The 27,884-nt window shown below is 35.2% G+C and overlaps 1 long non-coding RNA gene and 1 pseudogene across 3 annotated transcripts; both read right to left on the reverse strand.

The window, feature by feature from the left end:
* Window positions 1–429: 429 nt before the first annotated feature.
* Window positions 430–1,205, reverse strand: LOC140608346 (NADH dehydrogenase [ubiquinone] iron-sulfur protein 3, mitochondrial pseudogene; annotated as a pseudogene).
* Window positions 1,206–1,341: 136 nt separating this feature from the next.
* On the reverse strand, window positions 1,342–26,121 carry LOC140607972 (uncharacterized). 3 transcript variants are annotated; one of them, XR_012009917.1, is made up of 5 exons: window positions 26,017–26,121; window positions 23,144–23,431; window positions 17,419–17,524; window positions 13,789–13,928; window positions 1,342–1,978 (listed from the first exon to the last, which is right to left on the reverse strand). It is a non-coding gene; the product is annotated as an uncharacterized lncRNA (long non-coding RNA). The 3 variants fall into 3 exon arrangements; XR_012009918.1 differs by lacking the exon at window positions 13,789–13,928; XR_012009916.1 differs by lacking the exons at window positions 1,342–1,978; window positions 13,789–13,928; window positions 17,419–17,524 and having other exon boundaries at window positions 22,894–23,431.
* Window positions 26,122–27,884: the final 1,763 nt, after the last annotated feature.

A 27,884-nucleotide genomic window follows, 5' to 3' on the forward strand; every position in this document is an offset into this window, starting at 1 on the left:
GATTCTTACTGAAAAAGAACAGATTGTTCCTAAACCAGAAGAGGAGGTTGCACAGAAGAAAAAGATATCCCAGAAGAAACTGAAGAAACAAAAACTTATGGCCCGGGAGTAAATTCTGCATAGAATAAGTGCAAATAAAAATTAAAAAAAAAAAAATAAATGTTTTTGAAATAATAATGCTCATGTGATTTTAAATTTATTTATATATGTGTATTTATATTATTTTTTAAATTTATTTATATATGTGTATTTATATGACTTTTAAAATTCATCTGCATTGTGAATAATTGCCTTAAAATTAAAATATCTAGATTCAAGTCTTATTGATTGATTGATTGATTGATTGATTGATTTTGGTCTACAGGTTTTATTTACAGGGATGCTCAGTTAGAGGTCAAACACTCTAGTATCCACATGCCTTACCTGAAGCTACTTGGTTTCAGGTTTCTTGTCTCCGGCTTCAAGCTTGAGACTCTCAGGGGGCTGTCAATAGGCAGGGAAGGCCTCCCACGAGCTGTTCAGGTCGAACTTGGGGAACTCCTGGGCCAACTGGATGGGTTCGGCCACCACCTGCTTCACTTCATCATCATACTGTAACGCAAGGCAGCCAGACACTGGAAAGTCCGGAAAGGATGTCCTTCAAAGCCATAGTCTGTCAGGGTCCTTCTTAGGTCAGGGTGGTTAGCAAAGAAGACTCCAAACAAGTCCCAGATCTCTCTCACATACCAGTTAGCTGCCTTATACACAGAAACAGTGAACTCAATGGGTGTCAGCTCATCTGTATAAGTCCTCACACAGATCCAAGAGTTGAAACGCAGAGAAAGCAGGTTGTAAACAATCTCAAAATGGTTCTGCCAGGTGGGGATGTCCACTGCTGTCAAGTCAGCCAAGGATTGAAATGGTGCACTGGTGTGATCCCTGAGGAAAGTCAGCACTGGGATGACCCCATCAGGATGGATACAGATCTCTAACTCATTGAAGCAGAACACCTGAACTTGTTGGACATACTTGGGCAGGATTTCAGCCACATACTCTCCAAATGCTGAGAGCTGCTTGTGAGCCACATCATTCCGTGGTCTGACAGTGGGGTGCTTTCCCTCCTCACCAGTAGAAGCAGCACCGAGGGGTTGCCCGGCCACCCTGGCCAGCACCACGGACCCCGTGAGCCCCTGCCACCAGCCCCTTACCGCAGCCACCGCCACCATGGTCCCTCTAGCTTCCAGTCTTACACTGTTCCACCCTAGCACATATTACAGGTTACTATTATCTTTTCATACTTACCAAAAAACAAACAAATGAACAAACAACAAAACAACAACAACAACAAAAGTCAGGTTTATGTTTCAATTAATTTATGCTTTTTATTTGATAAAATAAATTTGCATTATTTGACTCTTAATTGTCAAGTATCATCTACTTTAAAACATAGACAGCATATTTTTTTAATTTTTTTTTTTAATTTATGATAGTCACACAGAGAGAGAGAGAGAGAGAGAGAGAGAGAGAGAGAGGCAGAGACATAGGCAGAGGGAGAAGCAGGCTCCATGCACTGGGAGCCCGACGTGGGATTCCATCCCGGGTCTCCAGGATCACGCCCTGGGCCAAAGGCAGGCGCTAAACCACTGCGCCACCCAGGGATCCCCCATATTGACATTTATTGAAGGAACTGAATCCTAAGATGTCATGAAACATTAAAACATTAATACACTTTTTAAAAAGATAAAACCCATGAAAATATAGGATAATATTAGATATAGAGTAGGAGAGATACAAGAGTTAGTTTTAGTAAGAAGAGTCACAGTATAGTGTTGACTCTGTTTAAAAGAACTTGGTACATTAGTTTCCATGAATCTTTTTAATTCTTCCTTAATTTCCTGGTTGACCCTTTTATCTTTTAGCAGGATGGTCCTTAACCTCCACGTGTTTGAGGTCCTTCCAAACTTCTTGTTGTGATTTAGTTCTAATTTCAAGTACAATCCTGGTTAAACAAATAAAAATAAAAAATAAAAAATAAAAATAAAAACTTTAGCTGAGTGATATGAACCAGTTATTCAATTTTTCTGTACCTCAGTTCCCTCACATGCAAAATGAAAGTAATAATAAATTATAGTTTTTATGTGAAGGGCTAATGAGAAAAAAAAATCTTAGAACTCTGACAACCACATAGTAAAGGTTTGATGCAATAGGCTATATTTTCACTTTCCTTGTAGCATGACCCCATAGGAATTGATGGGAATAGGTACAAATAACTTATAAGTGGAAGAAAGGTGAGGGAGATATTAAATGATAACTTCTGAAGTCTTTATGACCTCAGCAAGGGTTGTGTTACCTGTGAAGAAAAGGGAGGGATGTAGGTTGTAGAGCAGAAGTTTAAGAATACAGAAGATATGAAATATTACTCTGGAGAATGGAGAGGAAGCTGATGACAGAAAAGCATTTTTTTTTAATGGAGAGAACCATAAACTGTTGAGTTACGAATATATGTGTATGTGATCAGTATTCCTACCAGCAGTCAATCACCATTGTGTAGATTCAGAGAAGGAAAGCAGAGAGATTTTGCAGATCCATGTCTTGTTGTTGTTGTAAGCTGGGTGCAATAGAAGACAAAAACAGTACAACCTGAAAGCAGTTGCCATGGCCATGTAAAGTGAGAGAAAGAAATGAAAGGATATTTGAGACATAGCTGGATTAAACACGTTTAAATGAGAATGGGTTTTGACTGGAGGGAAGGAGAGTAATGGACTGGAAGAGGTTTGGAGGTCATGAGGGACTTTGAATACAGTTATGAACTCTGGTTATTGAAATATGATACAGCAAACAGTCTCCACTGTAGAAAAAAAATGATATGAATTATCCAGTTTCACTTAAGGCAAATAGGTGAAATATTCAGAGAAGATTATAATAATAATATTTCAGTTTGCTCTGATGTCTTAATTGGTATAGGGCAGAAGAGACTTGATACAATGAAGGAGTTGTCAAATTCACATCAATTATAAATTATTGATAGAATAATTTTTAAAAACTGGCTTCTGATTATTTTTAATTGGAATAGAATAGGAAGTTATTATAGTATCGTGCCTTTAGATAATAGCAAAAAAAAAAAAAAAAGAAAGAAAGAAAAAAGACCCTTCAGATCTCCATGCTTCTTTTTCTATATTCTAGAATTTGGATAAACTTACAAACAGATGTTTATCTGATAAAGTTGAAAATTATGAATTCTATTCAAGATTCCAAGCTTAGAAATATAAAAAAGTTGAGTCACAAGAAACTGATGGAAGTGGGATATAATTCCTGAATTACATATTTATGAGTAGATAATTCCAAAATGTTAAAAAAAAAATGTCAGGAATAAAATTATTATTCACAATATCCTTAAATTGTTAAAATTTTTAAAATTTGTAATAAATCTTGCCCTAATATGGCAATTGCTTTTTAGATCAACAATACTGAAAAAATAGTTACAATTTACAAAAAAGCACATTATACAATTTTTGAAATTTGTAATATTTGAAAATATAAATGTTTGTTTTAGTTGTGCTTTATTGGAAAGCAATAGCTCCCAATCTGTTGATGTAACATGAATTAGGTGTGTTCATTATAGCTGGACTCATCCTAGTGTCCAAGTCTATATGGGTTGTTTACCACATGACTTTGGCAACAATGAGAAGACGCTAATTAGGTTGATCATTTTCATAATATGTCTATGTTAACATTGACAAAGAAGAGGTATAGAGGCTTGATGAACTTTGCCTATAGTGCTGTTGTTTTTCCTGCAAAATGATAGTTCTTCTTAATCAAAAGGTAGAATTAGGAATCAGATGACTTGTTGAAATTCTCTTCTTTTGTGATGAGCATTAGTCAGCTATAAAGTGCCCTGTTAGGAGGCAGCTTAATAACTGACTATTGTGAAAAGCACATTACCTGTGTTATCAAAATCCAGATTTCATCCACTTCTGCCATTTATTATATATCTGACCTTGAACAAATTATTAGAATTACTAGATTTCAGCTTCCTTATGTATAAAATGAAGACTATTAGTATAAAAATTGAGATCAATTTTAGAATTTATCCAGTTATATTATACTATTTTTTCTATCATAAATATAAGAAAAAGTAAAAACAAACACTTATAATTCTCATATTTACAGAGAGAAGACAAATAAAATATATTTATCTTCACTGACACTGCAGTTTGGCAGTACTCAAGAATACTAATTCCAGAAATTCTAAGAGCAAAATGCAAAGCAGTAGATGGTATATACTATCCAAACAGCACTCCTCATACTGGACTTTCTGAAACATTACACAACACTTCAGGACTGTCTCCAAGTAGCTCAAAAGCTCGATATGGTGAAATGAACAGATCTGCTACCTTGGATAGCTAGCCTTCCACTTACTGCATTTAGCTTTGTGCTTAGGCAATACCACACACTAGTTCTCCTTTTCTTCCCAATAAGAGGATTAATGGAGTCAAGTTAACTATTTGGTGCACTAGTTCTATGTTGTTTTTTGCAAATATACTCCCAAAACACAAAAAAGTGGTCACATGGTAACTTTTGTAAGGGTAAATGAGTTACACCGATTGGAAGTTATATGGAGTCATTTGATTCATGTAAACATCCAATTTAAAAAAATATTTATTTCATACCTAAGGAAATACAAACTAAATTACAAAAGCCTAAAAATTACTATACCAAGCAAGGATTTTAATTCTGAATTCCTGGACTAGTAAAATGCTCTTAAGTCCAATTTTGGCAATGCCTGAAATGGCATCTTATTTATTAATAAAAAACACTTATCTAGGATATGCCCTGTGAATTATTCAAACCAGTTTATATACATCAACTTATTAAATCTTCATTAAAACCCAATGATGACATCCCCTGCTGTGATCAACAAAATCTCAACTCCATCTCTGCCACTGTGAATAAATTCTAAATCCCTCTCTCTTTGGAGCACTCTCAAATTTCAAAGTCCCTCTGGGAATATATGATTGACTTAGCCTAAATTATGTGTCTAAAAGTTTAGCTGCAGGGAGTGAGAGATTATCTGCTCCCCATTCACCAAAAGTCACATAATAAAGTTTTTCCTAAATAAGAGGGTAGTTCAGAACTAGCTGGCCACAATACGACAGATATCCTGAATAGATCCCATCTTTTGATAACTCAATAGTTACATGCCTCTAGTTTTCATAATCATTTTACTGTAAAGACCTTCATATAACATAGTACTTTCAAGTTTCAGCTAAAACTATCTTCTCACACCGTCAAAAGGGAAGCAACAGGGCAGCCCGGGTGGCTCAGCGGTTTAGCGCCGCCTTCAGCCCAGGGCCTGATCCTGGAGACCTGCAATCGAGTCCCATGTCAGGCTCCCTGCACGGAGCCTGCTTCTCCCTCTGCCTGTGCCTCTGCCTCTCTCTCCCCCCCCCTCCTCTCTCTCTGTCTCTCATGAATAAATAAATAAAATCTTAAAAAAAAAAAAAAAGGGAGCAACACAGAGTCCAAATACATATTATCTGTAGCTCAGAATACAGGATCTGTAGGTGATAATCCATCCTCTATTTTTGTCATGATCCTACATCATACAGTATATGTACTAAATTAGGAATATAAATATTATAAATAAGCCCTACTTATACATGAAGAAATAGGTGAAGCAAACTAGCTGTTGGGGAAAACATTGCATATTCTTGGGCACCAACCATCTTCATATAACTTGCTTGTGTTTTAAAAAATCAGCATACCATAAGTCATGTTCTACGCAGGAAAACTGAAATTTTTAATCCAGACTTGAGGAATGGTAGTAGTAGCAACATTATATTTCTCATGCAAAAGTGGCATCAGTATGGGGAATAATGAGAGACAACAGCATCATAGTAAAGTTGATTTTTTTTCTTTACCATTTCATTTTGAGAGGAAGCCCAGAATAGATATTTCTATGAGATGAATTTTGCAGTATATTTTTATATATTCATCTACAAGTTTAACCTCAAATTTTGTTTCCTCCAATGATCCTGTTTATCATGTCAAATTCTAATATTCTTTAATGAATTCTATTTTTTTCTTAAACTAATCAGCACATTTCCATTTTTTTTAAACTATAAAAATGACTGAAAGAATATTGGCCCTGGAAATGATTGAAGGTAGTAGACATTCCATGGTAAGAATCCAAGATGGGTTATTTGAAATGCATGGATCTGAACACAGTGAGTAAACAACCACAATCAGAGAATAGTTCTCTAATAGTCCCTGACACGTGGTGGCAAAACAGTGCCTTGTTATGTGTTCTCTTGTGCACAGTTTAGGTCTTGATTAAATAGCTGCTACAATTAAATAAAATGTTGATTATGAAATTCTAGAACTGTCGTGTCAGCCTTCCTTTTTGTAACTGACTTGCAGGGCCTAAAGAATGAGAACAAAAAGATCAAAACCCTAATTCTTCAAGCCCCCATTGAATAAGTCTTTATCACTTGTAGCAAAAGCTTGAGGAAGCAAAATGAGTTAGCGAAATAATATATTAATAATACTTGCAAACATATTCATTGATCTTAGGAAGCAGATTGGGGAGTCAGTAAACTGAGAATTAGAATAAATTTATAAGATTAGGTTACATAAAATAGTTCACTCTGAACCACTAAATTCTATGGAGATTCTCTTGTCTGAGGAAGCAACTAGTTTCTTCTTGCCTTGTTTGAGGTCTTTGTAGTGAATGCCTAAAGCATTTACCTTACAAGGACAGGGCAATTCTGCTAGTGTCCCATTTTTACCGCTGCTCATTACTTCCAGACATATAACTAGAATCCAACTCCAACCTTCTCCTGGAGGAGAAAGTACAATCAAACCTAGAGGGCATGGTTTATATACCGAAAGTCTCATTTTTTTAGTTTGTTAATGTATTCAATGGTATTATTTGATTATTGAATGGTAAATTATTTATGCATTCCTGGAATAAGCTGCACTTCATATATTTATGGATTTATTTTCTAAAATTTTGTGATTAATTTTGTATCATGTTTATAAGGGATATTTCTTGCCATCTTTTGATAGCAGTGTAATGCTAGCCTCATAGAATGAGTTGGAAAGTATTCTTTTCTTTACAACTTTCTGGAAAATTGTGTGTAGAATTAGAATTAGATCTTCCAGGCAGCCAAGGTGGCTCAGCGGCTTAGCGCCACCTTCAGCCCAGGGCCTGATCCTGGAGACCCAGGTCCACGTCGGGCTCCCTGCGTGGGAGCCTGCTTCTCCCTCTGCCTGTGTCTCTGCCTGTGTGTGTGTGTGTGTCTCATAAATAAATAAATAAAATCTTAAAAAAAAAGTAATTATATCTTCCTTTTGTTGTTGTTGTTTTAACTCACCAGTAAACGCATTCAGTTCAGGAGTTTTCTTCCTGTTTCCAAGACTTTATTCACTTCATTGTTTTTGTCAAATTTCTTTTCATAAAGTTGTTTCTACTATCCCTGATTATGCTTTGGATATTCATGGAAACTCTAGTAATGTTATTTATCTCATTTCTTGTTTGAGTACTTTGTTTTTTCTACCTTTTCTTTTTTTTACTACTCTGGCTAGACATTTTTTTTTTAATTTTACAAAGAACTATCTTTCAGCATCATATTTTCTCTGTTTTAAAATTATTTCTTATTCTATTGTATTTTCCTCTGGTGTTTATCATTTCCTTTCTTCTGCTTACAGTAGGCATCATTTGTACTTTGTTTTCTATACTTTTTTAAAAAAATTTATTTATTTATTCATGAGAGATACAGAGAGAGAGGAAGAAAGGCAGAGAGGCAGAGACACAGGCAGAGGGAGAAGCAGGCTCCATGCAGGGAGACTGATGTGGGACTCCATCCTGGGTCTCCAGGATCAGGCCCTGGGCTGAAGGCAGCGCTAAACCACTGAGCCACCCAGGCTGCCCTGTTTTCTACACTCTTAAGGTAGAAGCTGTAACCATCAATTTGAGACAATTTTTTTTTCACATAATACATGCATTTAGTGCCACAAATTTTCCTTTAAGTGCTAAATATGCAATATCCCATATATTTTGATACCTTTAAAAAACTATTTTTTAAAGATTTTATTTATTTATTCATGAGAGACACAGAAAGAGGGTAGAGACATAGACAGAGGGAGAAGCAGGCTCCTCACAGGGAGCCCAATGTGGGACTCCATTCCTGGATCCAGGATCATGCCCTGAGCTGAAGACAGACGCTCAAACGCTAGCCACCCAGGCACCCCAAAAGAACTATTTAGTTTAAAATAGATTTGAGATATGAATTATTTACAAGTATGTTATATAGTTTCCAAATATCTGAAATTTTCCAGAAATTTTTGTTAATAATGTCTGATTTCATTTTGTTCAGAGAATATCTAACTTGAATCTCTAAATCTATTGAGAGTTGTTTTATAGCCTAGGATATAGGTTATTTTGTAAATTTTCTATGAAAATAAAAATACAGTATATGTTTTTCTGGTTTTGGATAGAATATTCTATTGTATCAATTAAGTTAATAGGTTTAATACTGTTGTTCAAGTCCTACATAGGATTATTTATTTCCATCTACTTTTCTATTATTGAGATGAGAATATTAAAATCTCTGACTATTGTTGTAGTTTGTAGTTACGGATTTTTCCATTTCTCCTGGATGTTCTTCAATTTTAGTATCATATATTTTGAAGATCTATAACTAGTTACATAAACATTTAGGTTTGTTAGGTCATCCCATTAACACTCTGAAATGAACTTCTTTAATCCCTGGTAATATTCTTCAGCCTGCAATATCAATATAACCACTCCAACTTTCCTTTGATTAATGGCTCAACTGCTGAGCCATCCAGGGATCCCAACAAAGATTTAAACATCTTTTTGCTTCTGTTGTCTTTGTTTTGGCTTTATTATTAAAGATATTTTGCTAGATATATAGTTTCTAGGCTGAGAAGCTTTCTGTTTTTTATTTTTTTAATTTCTTTAAAGGTGTTCTTTAACTATTTTATTGCTTTGTGGTTACCATTAGGTTTGTATGTAACATCTGCACAAAGTATGTCTATATTAAGTTGATGGTCATTTAAGTTTGTGCCCATTCTTTGCTCCTCTCTTCACCTCACTTTATGTATATGGTGTCATATTTTATATCTTTTTATTTTTTGAATTCCTTGATGGATTTTTTACAGAAATATTCATCTTTTTGCTTTTGTGTTTCCTAGCTTCATACTGTCATTTTTGGTCTTTCCTTTCTATCCCTTCAATATTTCTTGCAAGGCTGGTTTAGTGTTCATGAACTCCTTTAGTTTTTGTTTGGGAAACTTTATCTCTCTTTCTGTTCTGAATGATAGCCTTGCTGGATAGAGTATTTGTGCCTGCAGGTTTTTCCCATTCAACATTTTGAATATATCATGCCACTCCTTTCTGGCTAGAAAGTTTCTGCCAAAATCTGCTAATAGCTTTAGTAGGGGAGGGGGGAGGATTTCTTCGTATGTAACTCGCTTCTTTCATCTTGCTGCTTTTAATATTTCTTATCACTATATTTCACCATTTTAATTACAATATGTCTTGGTATGCATGGGCTTTTCTTGATTTTTGTTGGGGGTTCTCTGTGCTTCCTGGATCTGCATATCTGTTTCCTCCTACAGATGAGGAAAACTTTCAGAAATTGTCTCTTCAAATGAATTCTCTACCTCCTTTTCTCCTATAATATGAATGTTATTATACTTGATGGAGTCACTGAGTTCCCTAAGTCTATTTGTGTTTTGCATAATTCTTTTTTCTCTCTTTTGTTCAGTTTGATTACTTTGGAGAAAGTATGCTTCTTTTTTTGTATATTAAGCTCTCTGCCATGTTACTATCCCTTATCTCTGTGTTAATGGTCTCACTAATGTCCTCCACTCTCTTCTCAAATCTAGTGAATTTCCTTATTATCATTCCTTTAAATTTTCCATCAGTCATGTCAGTTACATCTGTTTTGCTTATATCTCTGGTTGCATCCTTGTCTTTTTCTTTCATTCAGAATAAATTCCTCTGTCTTTTCATTTTATCTAAGCCTCTTTGCCTGTTTCTCTGTTTTAGGAAAGACATCTACATCTCCTGTTCTTGAGGGTAATGGCTTTATGATGAAGTCTTGCAGTGCCCTGCTGTGTAGTGTCTCCTGTTCCCTGAGGCTGGGTGCTTCTAGGGGTATCTCTAGATACCCCTGTGTGTTGCATGTGCTCTGTTGTTTTCTCCTGGCCCCTTTATCCTTTAGGGCAGTCATTTGCAGATGACTTTACCTATTATGGGGAGTATTTGGTCCCTGGCCTGAATATGGCAAGTTTTAACTAGGTATACTCTGATTTGCTTGTGAAATGAGACCTGTCACTGCAGCCACTGGAACTGAGGCTTCACAAAACTCCCAAGTGGGGAGACACAGTGTTGGCAGGGGTTTGGGTCAGTCTCCCAGGGAGGAGGCCCACTGTACTGGGGCTGAAGCAACTATGAGTAGGAAGGGCAGTTCTTCTGGAACACAGGATGTGGGGGGGGGGGGTGACTTGGTATAGGCAAGTTAGGTAGCCAGTATCTGTGCTGCACTGGTCCCTGCAAGTGTCTTTGTGCTTATGCTGAGGGGCAAGGGAGGGAAATGGCACTGGTGTCATTTCATTTGTTCCCAGTGGGGTCTGTCTGTGAACTCTGCCTTTCTGGGACATGCTCCACAATGATCAACTAATATGTGTGCTCCAATGATCTTCAGCTCACTGTTTCCACACTGTATGTCTCACACTGTTTGCCCTGTCTTTTCTCCAAGAGCAGCTGCAATGTCCTCTGAGTTCTCCCAGAGCCAGGCATGCTGACCTTTAAAACTCCAAGCTTTAAGCTATGCTGGTTGCAAGAACTCACAAAATTTGGACCCTCTCTCACTTTCCAAGCCAATTGTATTCATGAAACAAGGTGAGCCTAGGGTCCTACTCCACTGTCACCTTCCCTTCCCAGCTGCTTTGTTGTTTGCTTTGTTTCTGGCAAACTATCTTTGTTCTCCTGAACATAATGTGTTTTTCTATCTACTTTTAAGGTTTTCTCTTTATCACTGTTTTTGTCCAATTTAATTGTGATTTACTTTTTTCAAAAAATTATATAATCAATACTTATTCTGAAATATCCTAAATCAAATATTCTACTTTTAATAAAGACCGGTAACATTTTTACAGATATACTTATGTGTCCAAAATGTTAATTATAATCTTAACATTACTATCTACTTATTATAAAGCTTTTAACTGCTCCTTAGAAACTATCAGGATAAAGTTTAGTATCTGAAGCACTCAGCACTCAGTGTTCAAATCATTAACTAATGGTGCTAAGATGATTTAGTAACTGATGCTTCAATGTTTCACTTAGCTGGACTATATTTCTGCAATGTGCATGAAGTTAGTAGAAATTTTTGGAACTATAAAAATTTTTGGATAATCAATCTGGAAATTTTTATGTCATTATTTTTCAGATATTCTTTTCCGCCACTTCCTTTTTCCCATCTCAGACAAATTCAAGCTTCCAATTGCAATCATAATTAAGTTTTTTTTAATTTGTCCAAAAGCTCACTAATGTTCTGTTAATTTTTTAATTATATATTTTTCCCTGTGTGTTTCATTTTGTATAATTTCTTTTGCTGTGTTTTCGAATTCACTAATCATTTCTTCTGCAATATATACTTTGATGTTAATAACATTCAATGCATTTTTCATCTCAGACACTGTAGTTTTCACCTCTAGAAGCTTGGCTATATTTTTATGTCTTTTCTGTCACGACTTAAATATTCATTTTTTCCTCTAGCTTTTTGAACATATGGAATACAGTTGTAATAACTGTTTTAATGTTCTTGTCTGCCAATTCTAACATCTGGGTCAGTTTCAATTGATCTCATATTCTCCTCATTATGAATTGCATTTTCCTGCCTGTTTGAATGCCTGATAATGTTTTATTGGATATCAGACATTGTTAATTTTACCTTGTTGGGTGCTGGATATTTTTGTAATCCTATATTCTCAATCTTTGTTCTTAGACACGTTTATGATTCTAAGAACTAATTTGAGACTTTAGAAACTTATATTTGAGATTTGGTAAGGTCTGGAACAGTGCTCAGTCTATAGCTAATTATTCCCCAGCATTAAGGCAAGATTCTTCTGAATACACTACCAAATGTTCAATGAATTATGAGGGTTTCCAATCTGGCTGATGGAAATAGAATTTATTCTCAGGCCTGGGTGAGCTCAAGTTACTGTATTCTAATCCTTTTAGGTGGTTCATTTCCAAGCCTCAGGTAGTTTTTACATGCTTGCATTGATCAGCACTCTGATGAACCTTGAGGGATCCCTCTACAGATCTATAGTATTCTCTCTGTGTGAAGCTTTGTTATACCAATACTTCAACTTGTGAAATCTAGCTACCTTGTTTTCCCTGGACTATTTGATCTGTCACCTTAACTCAGGAAGTCTGCCTAGTTCTACCTGGGTTTTTTCTCTTCACTCTGTAACCTGGAAGTTCCCTCAAATAAGTAAACGTAGGCAATTTTAGGGTTCACCCCATTTGTTTTCTCTATCTCAAAAGTCTCTATTTCCTGTTGCCTCATGGCCAATATTTTGAAAAGCACTGCTTTGTTCTGTTCAGTTATTTGTTTCTCTTAGGATGATAAATCCAGTCATATTAGTTGCATGTTAGCCACACATATTGGACAGAAACAAAAACTCCTCTAAAATGGATATTTTAATAACTGGCATAATTCCCAAGTTGCCATTCCAATTCATGGAATGAGAGCAATTTTGACCACTGTAAGTTCCTGGTATTTATCCTACCTTTCAAAACTGTAAGCTAAAAGCAATATTATATTCATGGGGGAATCAATGATTAATGTCATCATTAAAACTTTAAAAGATGCAAGAGTTAGGATTCCTATTACACTCTCATTTAAATGGACTATTGGCAAGTGTAGGTGATGATTATTTCTAGTATATGCCAGACAGTTATTATAAGCTTAATCAGCTGTTTACTCCACTTGCGAATCAACACAGATCCCGTGACCTATTATTCATTTACGGATCTTTCAAACACGCCAACGGTAATATCATTTCAATAGGACTTGGCAACTCATAATGACCAGTTTTCATGGATGACTTTGTAAGTTATATTTGTGAATAAGGAGATAAATCCTGGAAACTGAAACCTTTGTAAAATTGCTAGTGTTCTAATAGTTCAAGCATATAGGTTAGGTACTGTAAGGTGAGAAACAGATACTACATTTGAATACTGCAGCTAAATATGTCTCTTTGGATTTGAGAAGTTACATATACCGCTTTGGATATACTGTCCAGAACAGACTCATTTATCAAGCTGACCCTAAAATCTTCCAACTTTGAGTAAAACCTGGAGCAAGATAAAGCTCTCCAGCTGGTCCAGGCTGCAGTGTTTTACCACTTGGACCTTTCATAGTTCATTAGCGCTTTTATATGTATAAATAGGAGGCACTTCAGTTTGTGCTTGTATTTTGACAAAGCAATCAAGATATGTAAAAGCATAATTGTTTTTAAAAATAGTTCAAAGGAAAGGTCAGGAGTGCAACACACACACAAAAAGCACACAAAAAACAAAGTTAGGGAATGAATCAAAAAATGAAAAAATAGAGGGACAGTGGATTTTTCTGGATGCACATTTCATTCTAAGTCATACTCCAAACTCAAATTACATCTGTGCATCTTAGTTTTCTGAAACAAAATCCCACTCATTCAGACCCACCCGTCCTTCACAAACAATTCCTTTTCCCCAGATATTCTTACCTCCCACACTTAGAGCAGCATCACATATCGCTTGGAATTTGTAATGATTTTTTATTTTGCACATCACTAAAACATTTGCCTCTTAAGCAACAGGATAATCACTTTGCTTTCTGCCAAATTATGTACTTCCAATTCTTATCCTGAAGGAAATAAAACCCAACTTAGGAAACTTGACAGCACTTGCATCATTTCCAGACAGGACATCCAAAATGTGTATCTGTGAATTCTAAGGGAAGGCCCATATAATTGGGAATTTTCTAAATAGAAGTCAAGAAATAAAAAAAGTTTGAACATAAAATCCATTTATTTTTTAATGATACCATATTAGACCTACTTGAAAGGGAGAAAAGCATTCTGTGTTAAAGAAGTTTTCTTTGGAAAAATATATTTCTTAAAAGCATCTGGGATCTCTCTTTTTTTTTTTAATATATGTTAAATGCACACCTAATAAGCATATCTAACTTTTCAGGTATAAACAAACATAAAACTTTATAATGACTTCTTCTATGGCATTTAAAAAATGTAAATACTAGTACTTTTTTAAAAAAAATTAAGATCATCACTCAGTAGGCTGTAATATTGACAATATTCACATTCTTAACTTTAAATTATAATACATTTTGATACAACTTAATAAGATCTAGGTCTCACAGTCTTGTTTTTAGTGTTAACACTTTTAACATTACATTATGAAAACACATAAAATAGAATATTTTTGTTCATAATATTATATGATGGAAAAACAAAATACAATGTCTTTTTATTAATGGAACAAGAATTTCAATAGACATGCACCTTCTCTTCTGAAAATTAAATAAGTATTTATCAAGTATTGCTATCAGTTTACTTTGTCATTAAATGTCATGGAAGAACATTTGTGCAGATATCTAGAATTCCATTGTACAGAGACCTGAGTTTATTGCTATATGATTTTTTTTAACTAGATTTTCTACTTCTGTTCATCAGTTTTTCCAAGAGCATGTAGTTCTCATAACTTATTCTAGAGAATTGGGCAGATCTGCGTTTGAAATCTAGCATTCTTTTTTGTTGTTGTTTATTATTAGAGCAAAATGTATAAATAATTCTGCATATGGCAGCAGGAATCTGTAGCACCTGCTTGATAGATTATATCAAATGCTTGGCTTTGAATCTATGTCATAATAACCAATCAGTAAGTACAAATTTTAAAGCTGTGATTTTCTTTTCTTCTCCCTCATCACCCTTTTCTTCTTTCTCCCTCCCTCCCTATCCTTTTGGCAATCATCATCATTGTTATTCTCAACATTGTCATCATCCTCTTTGCCATTCCTTATTTATTTGCAGTATTATGGAAATAATGACATAATGATAAATACATCTACCTGTACTTTCTAAACATGAGACATATGGGCTGTGGTTATAAGTAATCCTATCAGAACTACATAGGAGAGGAAACAAGAATCATTTCAAAATGCTTGACATTTCTGAGGGATGGAAGGGAATAGGTGGAAATCCAACTGCTCCTGGGGGAACACTAAGATATCTTTATTTATATAAAATGCAGCACACTGGATTGATAATGCACACTGTTCAGAAACAGTTTTATAAGAAACATGATTATCTGATTTTCTGTATCTGGTTATATAATTTAAATGTCAGAGAAGTTCTCTATAGTTAGATAACTCTTTTTTATAACGATCTGTTAGAGTTCTTGATAATTTATAAGGATGCTCAGCTAATCAAGCATGAGTAAACCATACTTAGAACTAATGTAAATATATAGGAATAAAAAATACACAGAAACAATAAATGATGTATCAGAATCTTGCAGCAAAGTTCTATTATTAACCAACATCTCACTAATAAGCTTTAAAAAATGAAGTGTGCAACCAGGAATAACTAACATAATAGCTTTTATTTGGCCTAATCCAGATTCTCTTTTGCTGCTTTCTGGACCTCCTATGTGGCCAACTCTGACCTTTGATGTTCTTTGAGTTTATTATTGACAGAGAGTAAACATTTCATAAATTTTATTTATTTATGTATTTGATTATTTATTTATTTATTTATTTAAGATTTTATTTATTTATTCATTAGAGACACAGGGAGAGAGAGAGAGGCAGAGACAGGCAGAGGGAGAAGCAGGCTCCATGCAGAAAGCCTGATGTGGGACTTGATCCCCGGTCTCCAGGATCACTCCCTGGGCTGAAGGCTGGGCTAAACCGCTGAGCCACCTGGACTGCCCCATATTTCATAAATTTCAGTGATTATTATTGTTATTTAAATTGCTATACTTGGGCAGCCTGGGTGGCTCAGTGGTTTAGCACTGCCTTCAGCCCAAGGCCTGATCCTGGAGACCCAGGATCGAGTCCCATGTCAGGCTTCCTGCCTGGAGCCTGCTTCTCCCTCTGCCTGTGTCTCTACCTCTCTCTCTCTCTCTCTGTCTCTCATGAATAAATAAATAAAAATTAAAAAATAAAAATAAATTGCTATACTTATTAACGATACATTCTAATTTTTCTGTGGTTGATAAAAATTCATGTTTTAAATATAAAATGCAATTATTCTCCTAATTATTCTATTTTAAGCCCTTGTACATACTAGAAACCCAGGAGGTACAACTTCTCTAGTATAAAATGTGTTTGGCACATGCATATCTGCAATTTTTTTAGCTAGAAATACTCTCCATGATTGTGATGAGACTTGTTTTTAACTCACCTAGTTTTGATGGAAATAAGATTATCTTCCACATTTGGTTTTGGTCATTGGGTCTCCAAATTTGGCTATACATAAAAATCACTGGAGTATTATTTTAAAACTCAGATATTTCTGATTTTGTAAGTCTGGGTTGGGGCCCATATTCGCTGAACCTTAATTTTTTTTTTCGTGTAATTTTACTACATAGTAGGAACCAAGTATCAAAAAACAACAACAACAACAACAACAACAACAACAACAAAAACTGGTCTAAAAGTCATTTACCTTTTACCAATAAGCCCTCTCAATATGATTGCTTGTCATGCCCATATTCAAATGGCTTGTTATTCTAAATAGTGTCTATTTCCCCTTTGATAGTATTTGGTTATTTCACACAATTATAATCAGGTAATTATGGATTACACCTGAAATCTGATTTCTAAGAGGTATCCTATTTCTACCTGAATGACTACGGATTTAACTGGCAAGTGTTTCCTTAAGAAAGGCCATAGATCACATAGCTAATGTTTTCTCAGATGAATTGGGAAGAATTACTTATCACAGAAATAGACATGGAAATGGCTTAACTTCGTCCCAAGAATATTTTGTTCTAAGCTAGACAAAGTTACTCAAGTGATCTGTAACACTGATATGATTTGAAAAAAAAAAAAATTGAAGCAGCAAGAACAAAATGTTTTAAAGTTTGATTTACTCAGAGTGATGTTCTGGTAAACCTCAACACAGTACGTAAAGAAGCAATCCATGCCTGTAGTTAGCTTTCTGCTTAGAACTTCAACATTTTGGAAGGGCTGGGTTATCTGTCTGACATGGTCAGTGTTTTGGTCGCAGCATCAGGGATCAGATTCACAGTTTACCTAAAGGGCTCCAGTCCTTGCCAGACACATTGTCACAGTTTTAACTGGGTGGGCAGACAAGATAAAAGATGAGACTCACCTGTCGACTTTCACTTGTAACACAAACAGCAGTGTAGAGCTCCTTCTCACTAGTCAGTGTCATCCTGGTCCTGAGAGAAGCCTATTTCTTTGACAACAGCCCTGGACTGAAGCAAAGAAAAGCTGTTTCCAGTTATTTGAAAACAGTGTGGCCCTTTTACCACAATAGCTCTTTCCTTAAAACTGAGAGTTGCAGACACAGGTTCTATCTGGCTCCAGCAAGGACATATTGCATCAGGAGACAGTTATCTTGGTGTGTTGAAGACTCCCTGGAGTAATACTTATCCCATTGCTTGGAATCTGTGGAATGGCTTTCCTAGACTTCTCGATATTCCTTACTCCATGTTATATTACCTAGAATTACAGCAGAGGGTTTGTTCAGATATCAAAAAGACTTCTAGTCTATGCTTTGACACTAGGATAAGCCTAGAAAAGTGTAACACTGCCAGGTAAATCACTTTGAAATACAATGATTTATTTGAATGTGCATTGTTTAACACAATTACTGCTTCTACTCCAAGCACAGGACATTGTGTGTCCTCTGTGCATTAGCTGCCTTAAGGTGGATTTTTGATGCCTTAAGTGGATTTTTGATGCCACAAAGGCAATTAAACTTCCACATCGAGTTCTCCAAAAGTACAAACATGCTAGTAAAAAAGCCAAATGTATTACAAGGGGTACTTCCAATATAAGCCTAATCCCCATTATGGCATTTTAAGAACCATAGAATCCTTAGCACTCTAAAAAAGACATAACTCTAGGGAAAAGTAACAAGTAGAAAAAGTTTACCACCTACCTCTGGTTCTCTAACTACTTTATTTGGCTATTTTTCTCTCTCTCAGAATTGTCTGTCACAGGTGGGCAAATTACTACCTTCTTTTCAGAGTATGTACATATACCTATATGTGTGTATGGATATCATCCATATGTAACTATTTTTCATGTTATTTACAATTTAAAAGGAAAAATAAAATTATTTTCTATGTGGCACTGGCAAAAGCATCATTTGCCACTTCCAAGACTTTACAGTAGTAAATAATGTCCAAATTATGACCTCTCTCATGAGTGTTAACTTACTAGATATCACTTTCATTTGATGGGAAATTAATATTCCTATAAGGCCACAAGGTCTTGGTTGAAAAGGACCTAGGTGTAAAATATATTCTCTTTCATTTTCTCTCCCGTGGTACTGATTTTGATAGTGGAACAGAAGGTATGAATTTATAGCATGATATGTGATTGAATAACAGCTGTCAGTAATTAGATGCAGCAAAGTTTGTAATGAAATCTTGAGTCATGAAAAATTTACCTGAGTTTTGTTTCACTACAAAGACCCCAAATCAATCTAGGTTATTAAAACATCTGGCTCAAGTTTTCAGGTTTTGCCATCCTGAAAACCCTACCCCAAATAGCTCTTTCTAGGAAACCACTTGATTTTTTGTTGTTGCTGTTGTTTATGATATTTGTGGATTAGAGTCGTTTTTCTCCACAGTGACAGAATGTTATGTTAAGAGATTTTGTATTGAGATATTGGCACTTCCCTGAAACATAGACCCAGAAGATTGAAATTATTTTTTCTGGGAATGAGTCTTTGTGGATGAAACAGTATATCAGCTTTCAAGGGTCCATATATATATATGGATTATTCTACTACTAGACCTGTTGCCATTAAATTCCAAAATCTTCTTCCCTCCAGTGGAGAGGGGAATCTTGCCTAATTTTAAAACTTGTTAAAATTTGCCCAAATAAGAGACCAGTTTTAGGGTTACTATGTACTATGTAACTATTAACTGAAAAGTCAAGAGACCTGAATTCTTCAATAAATGCCTAATTAATACTTTCACATTTCTGCTTTATATCTCCTTTTAAAAAGGAAGACTGTTGGGATCCCTGGGTGGCGCAGCGGTTTTGGCGCTTGCCTTTGGCCCAGGGCGCGATCCTGGAGACCCGGGATCGAATCCCACGTCGGGCTCCTGGCATGGAGCCTGCTACTCCCTCTGCCTCTCTCTCTCTCTCTCTCTGTGACTATCATAAATAAATAAAAAAAAAAATTAAAAAAAAATAATAAAATAAAAAGGAAGACTGTTACCTGAGAGTCAGAATCAGAGATATTAGGATACTATAAAGCTTTCTGAAATCAGGTAAGTATTACTGCCTCCAGCTTAGAGAAGAGAAGTCCAGAGTAAGGAAATACACATAATAGTAAAACTCAGGTTTCTAGACTTTTAAAGAATATAACAGGATCACTGGATGTGACAAACAAAATAAGTATAGCAATCTCACATGGTGTTAAAAAAATCAATATTACATTCCTCAACGGATTCACCTTAATAAGCCAATGCCAAGCAAATAAACATACATATTCCATATGGACTCATTATTTTTTGGCTTATGGAACAAGAACTTTCCAAGAGTTATTTTTATGGTGAGGGTAGCATTTAGGTGAAAGTGCTCTCACAATATAACAGGGTGCTTTCATCTCAGAACTCGAGTTGTTAAGTTGATGGAAGTTGGTTCAGACAAAGACATATGAACATCCACAGAGAATCATTAAAAAAGGTATTAAAATAATTGTCAGTAAGTCATCTGCATGTAAACAGTGTCCCTTGTCTCATGTGGCAGGAAAAACAAGTTTATGCGCTAAAGATAGATTTAGAACTGCTAACTGAAGAGGATGGGCCACTGGCAAAAGGTTATGCACACAAAGTGTGATTTAAATGTAATAGAAACAGGTTTAGTTCTTTGTCCTCAAGGGCTGTAATTTTACAGTTAGATAACCACAGTGGGATCCATTTTATATAACAGTAAGATAATAGATTGAATAAGATAGGTTTAACTGCCAGTTTTCAGCTGTAAACTGTTATTAGTAAAATAAAGTTTAAAAAATCCGCCAGTAGGCAGTTGATAAAGACTAGTGGTTTCTCTTTAATATGGTCTATTTTATCATGAAACAGTTCAAACACATTAAAAAGTGTAAAGAGATATGTTATAAACTTTATTTTGCAAACTCTCTCAGGTTCAGGGTACGTTAATGGATTGTACTATTTGGTTTGGATCTTTTATAATCTTTCAGTTGTTGATACCTCTCTGATTTTTCTGCCCCTCTTCTCTCCTCTGAGGTTTTCGGTAACCTGTACTGATGACTTTAACTTTCTCTCTTTTTTTTTTTTTTTTTTAAGATTTTTATTATTTATTTATGAGAGAGAGAGAGAGAGAGGCAGAGATACAGGCAGAGGGAGAAGCAGGCTCCATGCAGGGAGCACCCATATGGGACTCGATCCCAGGACTCCAGGATCACGCCCTGGGCTGAAGGCAGGTGCTAAACCACTGAGCCACCCAGGGATACCCTGTCTTTAACTTTCTAGTCAAAATTCAAGTGCTTTAATTTAACCCACAAGGCCACTAGTGATGAGAACCCTAACACCCTAATTTAATTTCCTGTTACTCTCCTACCTAAATTCTTATTCAGATTACACTTTCTTTACCCATCTGTATGATTCAACAGCCTCTCTTCTGTGTTCACCCAGCATCCTGCAAATGCTTTTATCATAGCTATTGTCCCACTAGATTGCAAAGATGTATTCACTTAACTGTGTTGTCTAGTTTAATAAGTTTCCTTAAGATAAAGATTACATAATTATTGGGCCAAACAGACTCATAAAAACGACAGTACTTGCTTCACAGATATGTTTGTTAAATGGACATTTCTGTATGAAAAAAAAAAAAAAAAAGTCTGGAATCCCTGGGTGGCGCAGCGGTATAGCGCGCCTGCCTTTGGCCCAGGGCGCGATCCTGGAGACCCGGGATCGAATCCCAGTCGGGCTCCCGGTGCATGGAACCTGCTTCTCCCTCTGCCTATGTCTCTGCCTCTCTCTCTCTCTCTCTCTCTGTGACTATCATAAAATAAAAATAAAAAAAAATGTTTTATTAAAAAAAAAGAAAAAAGAAAAAAATCTGTTTTAAAGCCATAGTTCTCAAAAGTGCATAGATGCTCGCTAAATGAAGAAGGTTCTGGTGTAATTAGGAACTAAACAAACACTGAATAAACATAAGATTTGGAGAAAATAAGAGTAGACATTCAATATTATTCTAAAAGATACCAATTCTATGTTTAGTTACTTTTTGTATCCCTGACTTTAGAGATTATTAATAATTGCTTATATAAAATTGATGTGCATAGAATTCATATAATCTTACATAAAACAAATGTAAGCTATAATCATGTATTTGATTTATACATTCCTAATAATATATTTTCCCTCCAAAATGGACTGGCCAATTAGATGTCTTTGAGAACTGTAAAGCACTTTTTTTTTCTTTTCCTTTTTGTTGTTCTCCGCTCATTTCTCCTTTTCCTACTAATGTCATAGACGCTTAGACAAGAGTGTTATAGTAAGTACTGAAGTTTCAAATATAAGGCATTCAACCCAAATCTAATAAATAATTTGAGAATTCAATGACTTGAACAAGGTTATCTTTATTATTCAAAAATAGTTTCTTTTATGGATGCTTTATTGCCTCATATGAAAAAACAAAACTGGTGGGAAAAAAACCCAGATACATACTAGAAACTAATTTTTTTCTACGTTGTGTTTTAGTGCTTTAAAAGAAAGAAATATATATGGGAACAGCTGTTACTGCTATATCAAGATACTAAATAGCTGGCCTAGGAGGTCCTAATTATTGATAGTTTACCACAGCACTAGCCTTAGCTTCTGCAAAAGCGTTAGCAGAATTGACAGCAGGAACACAGATGATTTATTCATTAAGAATGATCTATAGCTTCCTGCATTTTAAGCTCCAGGCACAAACACTGTACAATGCCATGTCATTCAGCAAGAGCTAGCCTGAGACAGGAAGCACTTTAGCATGTTTACAGATATATCTTTTAAAACAGACTTAACTATCAGACAACCCCCTTGTAAAGCCCTCGCCCTAAGAAACTTGGGTAAAAGATTATCACTCCACACTCACAAAAATCAATTTCAGAGACTGACAGTTGTTCCAGGCTGATGTTGGATTTCCTTTTTTCATTGAATTGAATTTCCTGTAGACTGTGAATATGCTAACATTCACCAGGTGCTTTTTCCTGACTCTAGTCATTTTTTTAAAAAAGCAATTATAAATCTCCCTTATGTTTTTATCAAGTATCCTATGTATACAATGGCGAAAACTATGATTTATAGTTGTTTGAGAAACCAACAATTGGTGAAAGACAAGCCTGCCAATTTTTATATATACAGTAATAATGATAACATTAATAATAATATAAAGGAACAGTTGAGGGCATAGTGAAAGCCAGGCATCTGCTCAGCACTTTACATGCATTATCCCATTTAATCCTCAACTGAAACTCTCTAAAATGAGTGTTATCTCCAACTAGTTATCAGAGCTCTGACAGAGGCTAAGACATGTTTGCCCAAAGTGACAGAAATCGATAGGAGTGATCAACAGCAAACTCTCAGAGACCAAGACCTGAGTTTTCAATCGCTGTGTTAAATTACAGCGGTTAGTATTAGTATTCCTCTCATTCCATGCAGAAATAACGCTGAATACGTCACCCAAACGAGGTTATTTCGATGTGAATGCTTTCCAGATTTGTCTCCAAATTTTAGCACTTTTCCTAAGCTGCTGATGTGTTTTCCAGCATCTACAACTGCTCTGACCTTATTGATACGCTTCTATACCAATACTGCCCCCATCTTGTCTACTCCCACATGCTTCACCTTTTCTTCAAACAAATTCAGACTTCAGACAAAACTTATAATTGATCTTCCTCAACCCTCAGATCGAATTCTTTCCTTTATCCGAGCAGCCAGCAACTGGAGAATGGAGCAGATGTAGTAGAAGTGGCAGAGGTTGGCTTTGGCAATACCGAGAGGCCTCTGTTGCCTTTCTCTGTTCTCATCCATGTCTGTGCTCATCTTCCAATTCCCAGTGTCTCCCAACACATAGTTGCTGTACTCTGGGATGTTATCCTTTTTTCCTTGTAAAATACGCCTTTGGAGAAAGATCTGAAAACAAGCAAATGGATGAGCCCACAACAGTATAGACACCTGCTCACATTTACTTTTAGTCCTTTCCTTCTCTATTTGAATTATAAAAAAGGATGAAAAATACCCATCAAATGATAAATTTTATTTATCACAATGCCAACAGGTAGAGGTTTCACTGAGCAAAGGGCCCTTTGCTTATCTTATTTTACACTTGCAAAACATTGACAGATGTTCTCTCTTTAGCACATTCTCAGTAGAAGACTGAGGCAAGGATAGAAGAAGAGAGGCGGAGATATGAGAGATCTCCAAGAGTTCTCTTTGTCTTGCGTCCCGTACACAGTGATGATGGATGCCATCTGAACAACACTGAAAGAGACACTACTGTGTTTAAAATGACGCTTCTTGAGAATCACCAAGTGGATGGATGGATTTTAAGTGGTTGGAGAAGAGGCAAATCAGAAAACAAATTGGATTTTAAAATCATTGAGCACCCGGAATGTTAAAGAGGCTGGGGATATAAATGTACATCTATGAGTTACTGAACTTAGAATTTTAATATTATCATACCACAGCTCCTGAATTTCTCAAGAAATTCTCCCAAATGTACAGATTTGCCTGAACATAGGTGTGTGATTGTCAACTCACCTGGGGATTTAGTGCTTCTTAAAAATCTCTGATTTTCCTTAAGGAGTTTTTTTTTCCTTCTTCCTCAAAAATTATTTCAAACTTTAAAATTTTCCTACAAGCTTTTCCTTCTCCTGTTCCCTCTTAAAGCTCTTTGTAAATGTATTGGGAAAAGGTTTTGGCTCTAAGTAATGTTAAGATAATGTTTGGGAAAGAAATCTCTATGAAGTCACCCAGAAACACTTCACATGATGCTTATGACCCTTTATATTTATATTCTTTAAAAAATTGGGTATAGCGGCAGGACTGAAAATAAAGGGACTTGATAAAATTTGACTCCAAGTCTCATATTCGGTTACTGAGGAATTTTAGAAACTGTTCAGATTTCCTCAGTATCAGTTTTTAACCTCTTCTTTCAGCTCAATTCTTTTAGAAATGATAAATCATTACACAAAAATTAGTACCTGATGATACATTATCAGATAGTATTCTCCGCTTATTTTTCTGTATGTAAACTTCACATTATGAAAATGCAACTCTGTGTTTCTCAGCGTACTGGCATAGTGTTAAGCAGGTGGCTGTCAGTGCTCTCTTAAGAAATCTGTCTTGAGGGGTGCCTGGGTGGCACAGTTGGTTGAGTTGTCGACTCTTAGTTTTGGCTCAGGTTGTGATCTCAGGGTTGTGAGATGGAGCCCCAATAGCTCAGCTCAGAATCTGCTTGAGATTTTCTCTCACTTTCCCTCTGCCCCTCCCGCTTGTGCTCCCTCTCTCTCTAGTAAATAAATAAATCTTAAAAAGGAAAGAAATCTGCCTTTATCTTAGCTTTATTTCTATCATAATTTAGTTGATAAACCAAAATGTAATAATAACTCATTTGGTTAGATTTACGAGGGTAGAATTTCTGAAACAAAGTCAAACTTTTTGCATAGGTTGAAGGATTCACCCTCAGAATTCTCTGTGACTTAAACACTGTATATTAACTACTCTTTTTAAAATATAATATTATCTATTTGGATTGCTAACTGCATTATAAATACATAAATATGTTATTACAAAATATAAAAAAAAAGTTTCTTGTGTTTAATTTCTACGATTCCAAGGAAAATTTCCTTTGAAAAATTCTACTTTTCTACTTTAAATATCAATTTAATGTCAAAACCTAGAAAAATAGTTTAATGAAAACATGTTCATGATCAATGCATGAGGAATATAAAAAGTCTGAAGCATGATAGAAAGTGCACAGTGGATTCATATATTCATTTTTGTGGTTTATGGGTAGTTTATTATCTACTTTTTACTAACCTCAAAAGAAAACAGTGTCTTTAAGAAACATCAACTTTTTATATTAAATCAGAACAATAAACAACTCATGGAGATAAAGATAACTTCATTAATGCTGATAGGAAGCTGGCTCGGATAGAAGTAATTTCCGACTCTTATCTTTTGTTTTTAGTCTCAACTTCAAAAGAGTAATGAGAATCAGCGTTTCCTTTGCCTGTTCCATCTCAAGGCTTTTTGTAAATGTATTGGGGAAGTTTTAGATGCTATGTAATGCTAATTTGATGTCGGGAAAGAAATATATTATTACATTCTTAAACAGTATGTATTTCCATTATTTCTATTGACAGTACTAAATAATTCCCAGAAGAAGAAAACCGTGACCTGAATCACTGTCCAGCAATTAAAAATATGAATATGGGTTTGTGATTTTCTGTTACTATGAGACATGTTTTAATCATAAGAATTAAGGGTATAAATACCCAGAATTTTATTTATTAACTGTCAAGGATTAAGCGTGAAATATTTGTTTTACAACACTGAGTGTGAACCGATTTGCATGCCTTTGAGGATATAACCTAGAAACCAAAAGTGTAATGAAGTCAGGTGGATGTAATATTAACAGAAGAATATTTTTGCTAAAATATAGTTAATATAGAATGAAATTGTAAAGATAAGTTCTATTAGAAGGTTAAGCTTACTTTTTTCTCCTTCTCCTTTTTATTCTTCCTTCATCTCTTGTCTTCAATTTCTGAGACTCCTTCTCACTCTAAAGATGTAGAATGATCTGTTTGTTAGGAAACAGCAGAACCTCGCCTTCCTCCAGATTCTAGTTCTTAGTTCCACTTACTTTCATAGTAAATCTCCTTTTTTTTCTGCAACCCATACTTCCCCCTCTGCTCATGCCATCCTAATACCTCATCCCCAGCACACTTCCACCCCCCTCTTCTGCTACTTGCCCATGCATAGCTCTTCCTCTTCATTAAGTATCTCTAGATCTTCCCCAAAACATGAATTCAGGAAGCAGGAAGATGTTTGTCTTGATATTGAGGGTATAAAATGATATTGATGCTAAAGATGTAGGCAGGAACTATCTGGATTGCTAACACAATCTATTTGAACTTTATTATGAAAGTCATGGAGTGTGTAAATGACTTTGAGTAAGAACATATTATATTGTTACCTGAATCTTAGAAAAATCACTCTAACAAAAAATAAAGGATACACTGGAAGCAAGAAAGAAAGACTGGAGCCAGGGGAAATATTTTATTTCTTTGAATAATTATACATATATACAAAAAAAAAACACAACTGCAGGTGTTTTAATGGAATAGATTACATCTTATATGTAAGGATTTTATTGCCAAGTGACTTGTAAGTATACTTGTAAAGATACTAAACTGTGATGATCTACATAAATTTTATTTATTACATTTTAAAGTGGAGAGGAACTATAATATTGTGGGTCTTTCGACAATTCAATAACTTTCCTTCTTAAACACCCACAATACACACATATCGTGTTACATTGAATTTGACAAAAGTACATTTTTGTTAAACTTTAAAAGGACAAATATAAAAAAATTTAAAAAGGACAATTAAATGTATTAAGCATCCATGTAACCATAATTATAATTGTTTAATAACTGGGAGGCACCACATGCCACATTGACTTTCAGTAGAGAAAATTTTGTAAGATTTTTTTGGTCCAACAGCCATAGTTGGCATAGTCTCTAACCTACTTTGCCCCAGTACTTCTTAGGATTACATTGAGGTTCTCAAAGATCTTAGTATTATTTGTCTACAAGAAACGTAGTTCAGTGCTTTAACTACCAAAATTAGCATGAAGAATTCAGTGAATTAGAGAAACTGTGACAGGTATTAAAAGAATAAATTGTCTTTTGCCTGCAAATCAGTGGATGATTATACCACACACCTATATATGCACACATAAACCTCATCTGCCTGGGTATTTTGTGTGTATACATTGGAATTGTTGTTTAATATATAGCACTTATGGAATCTGAGACAAATATCTAAATAAAACTAATGGTAGTTTTATAATCCATTTTTCAATAAATTTTACACATTTGATTTAGTCCAGTAAAACTGATTGCAACATCGGTACAGAACTAGATGGAGTCTAAAAAGATTAAGACCAGGCCTCCCAGTTGGTGCATGTCCATAAAAACACCCACAGAACTAGGGCAGAGATGAAGAAAATTTGACTTTGAAATCAGGCATATTCAGGTTCAAATTCCAGTTTCACCACTTAATATTGAGTAACCTCAAGTAAGCTTCCTAGCCTTTATTGAACTCTGTTTTCTAATTTGAAAATTGTTATAATAATATTAACCTTAAAAAATTGTTGTACAGATAGAATGAGGCAATACATGCATTACATCTAGCACAGAGTCTAAAAGTAGTTATAATAAAAAGTAGCTTTCGCATTGTTGCAAACTGAACTGTCAAAAAAAAAAAAAGAGAGAGAGAGAAATACACAAACACAACTGCCATTCACAGCACAAAAACAATTAAACTGTGATTACTTCTGGAGGAGAAGGTTGAA

The sequence above is a fragment of the Canis lupus genome, chromosome 17 (genome assembly GCF_048164855.1).
Source record: "Canis lupus baileyi chromosome 17, mCanLup2.hap1, whole genome shotgun sequence".
NCBI lineage: Eukaryota > Metazoa > Chordata > Mammalia > Carnivora > Canidae > Canis > Canis lupus.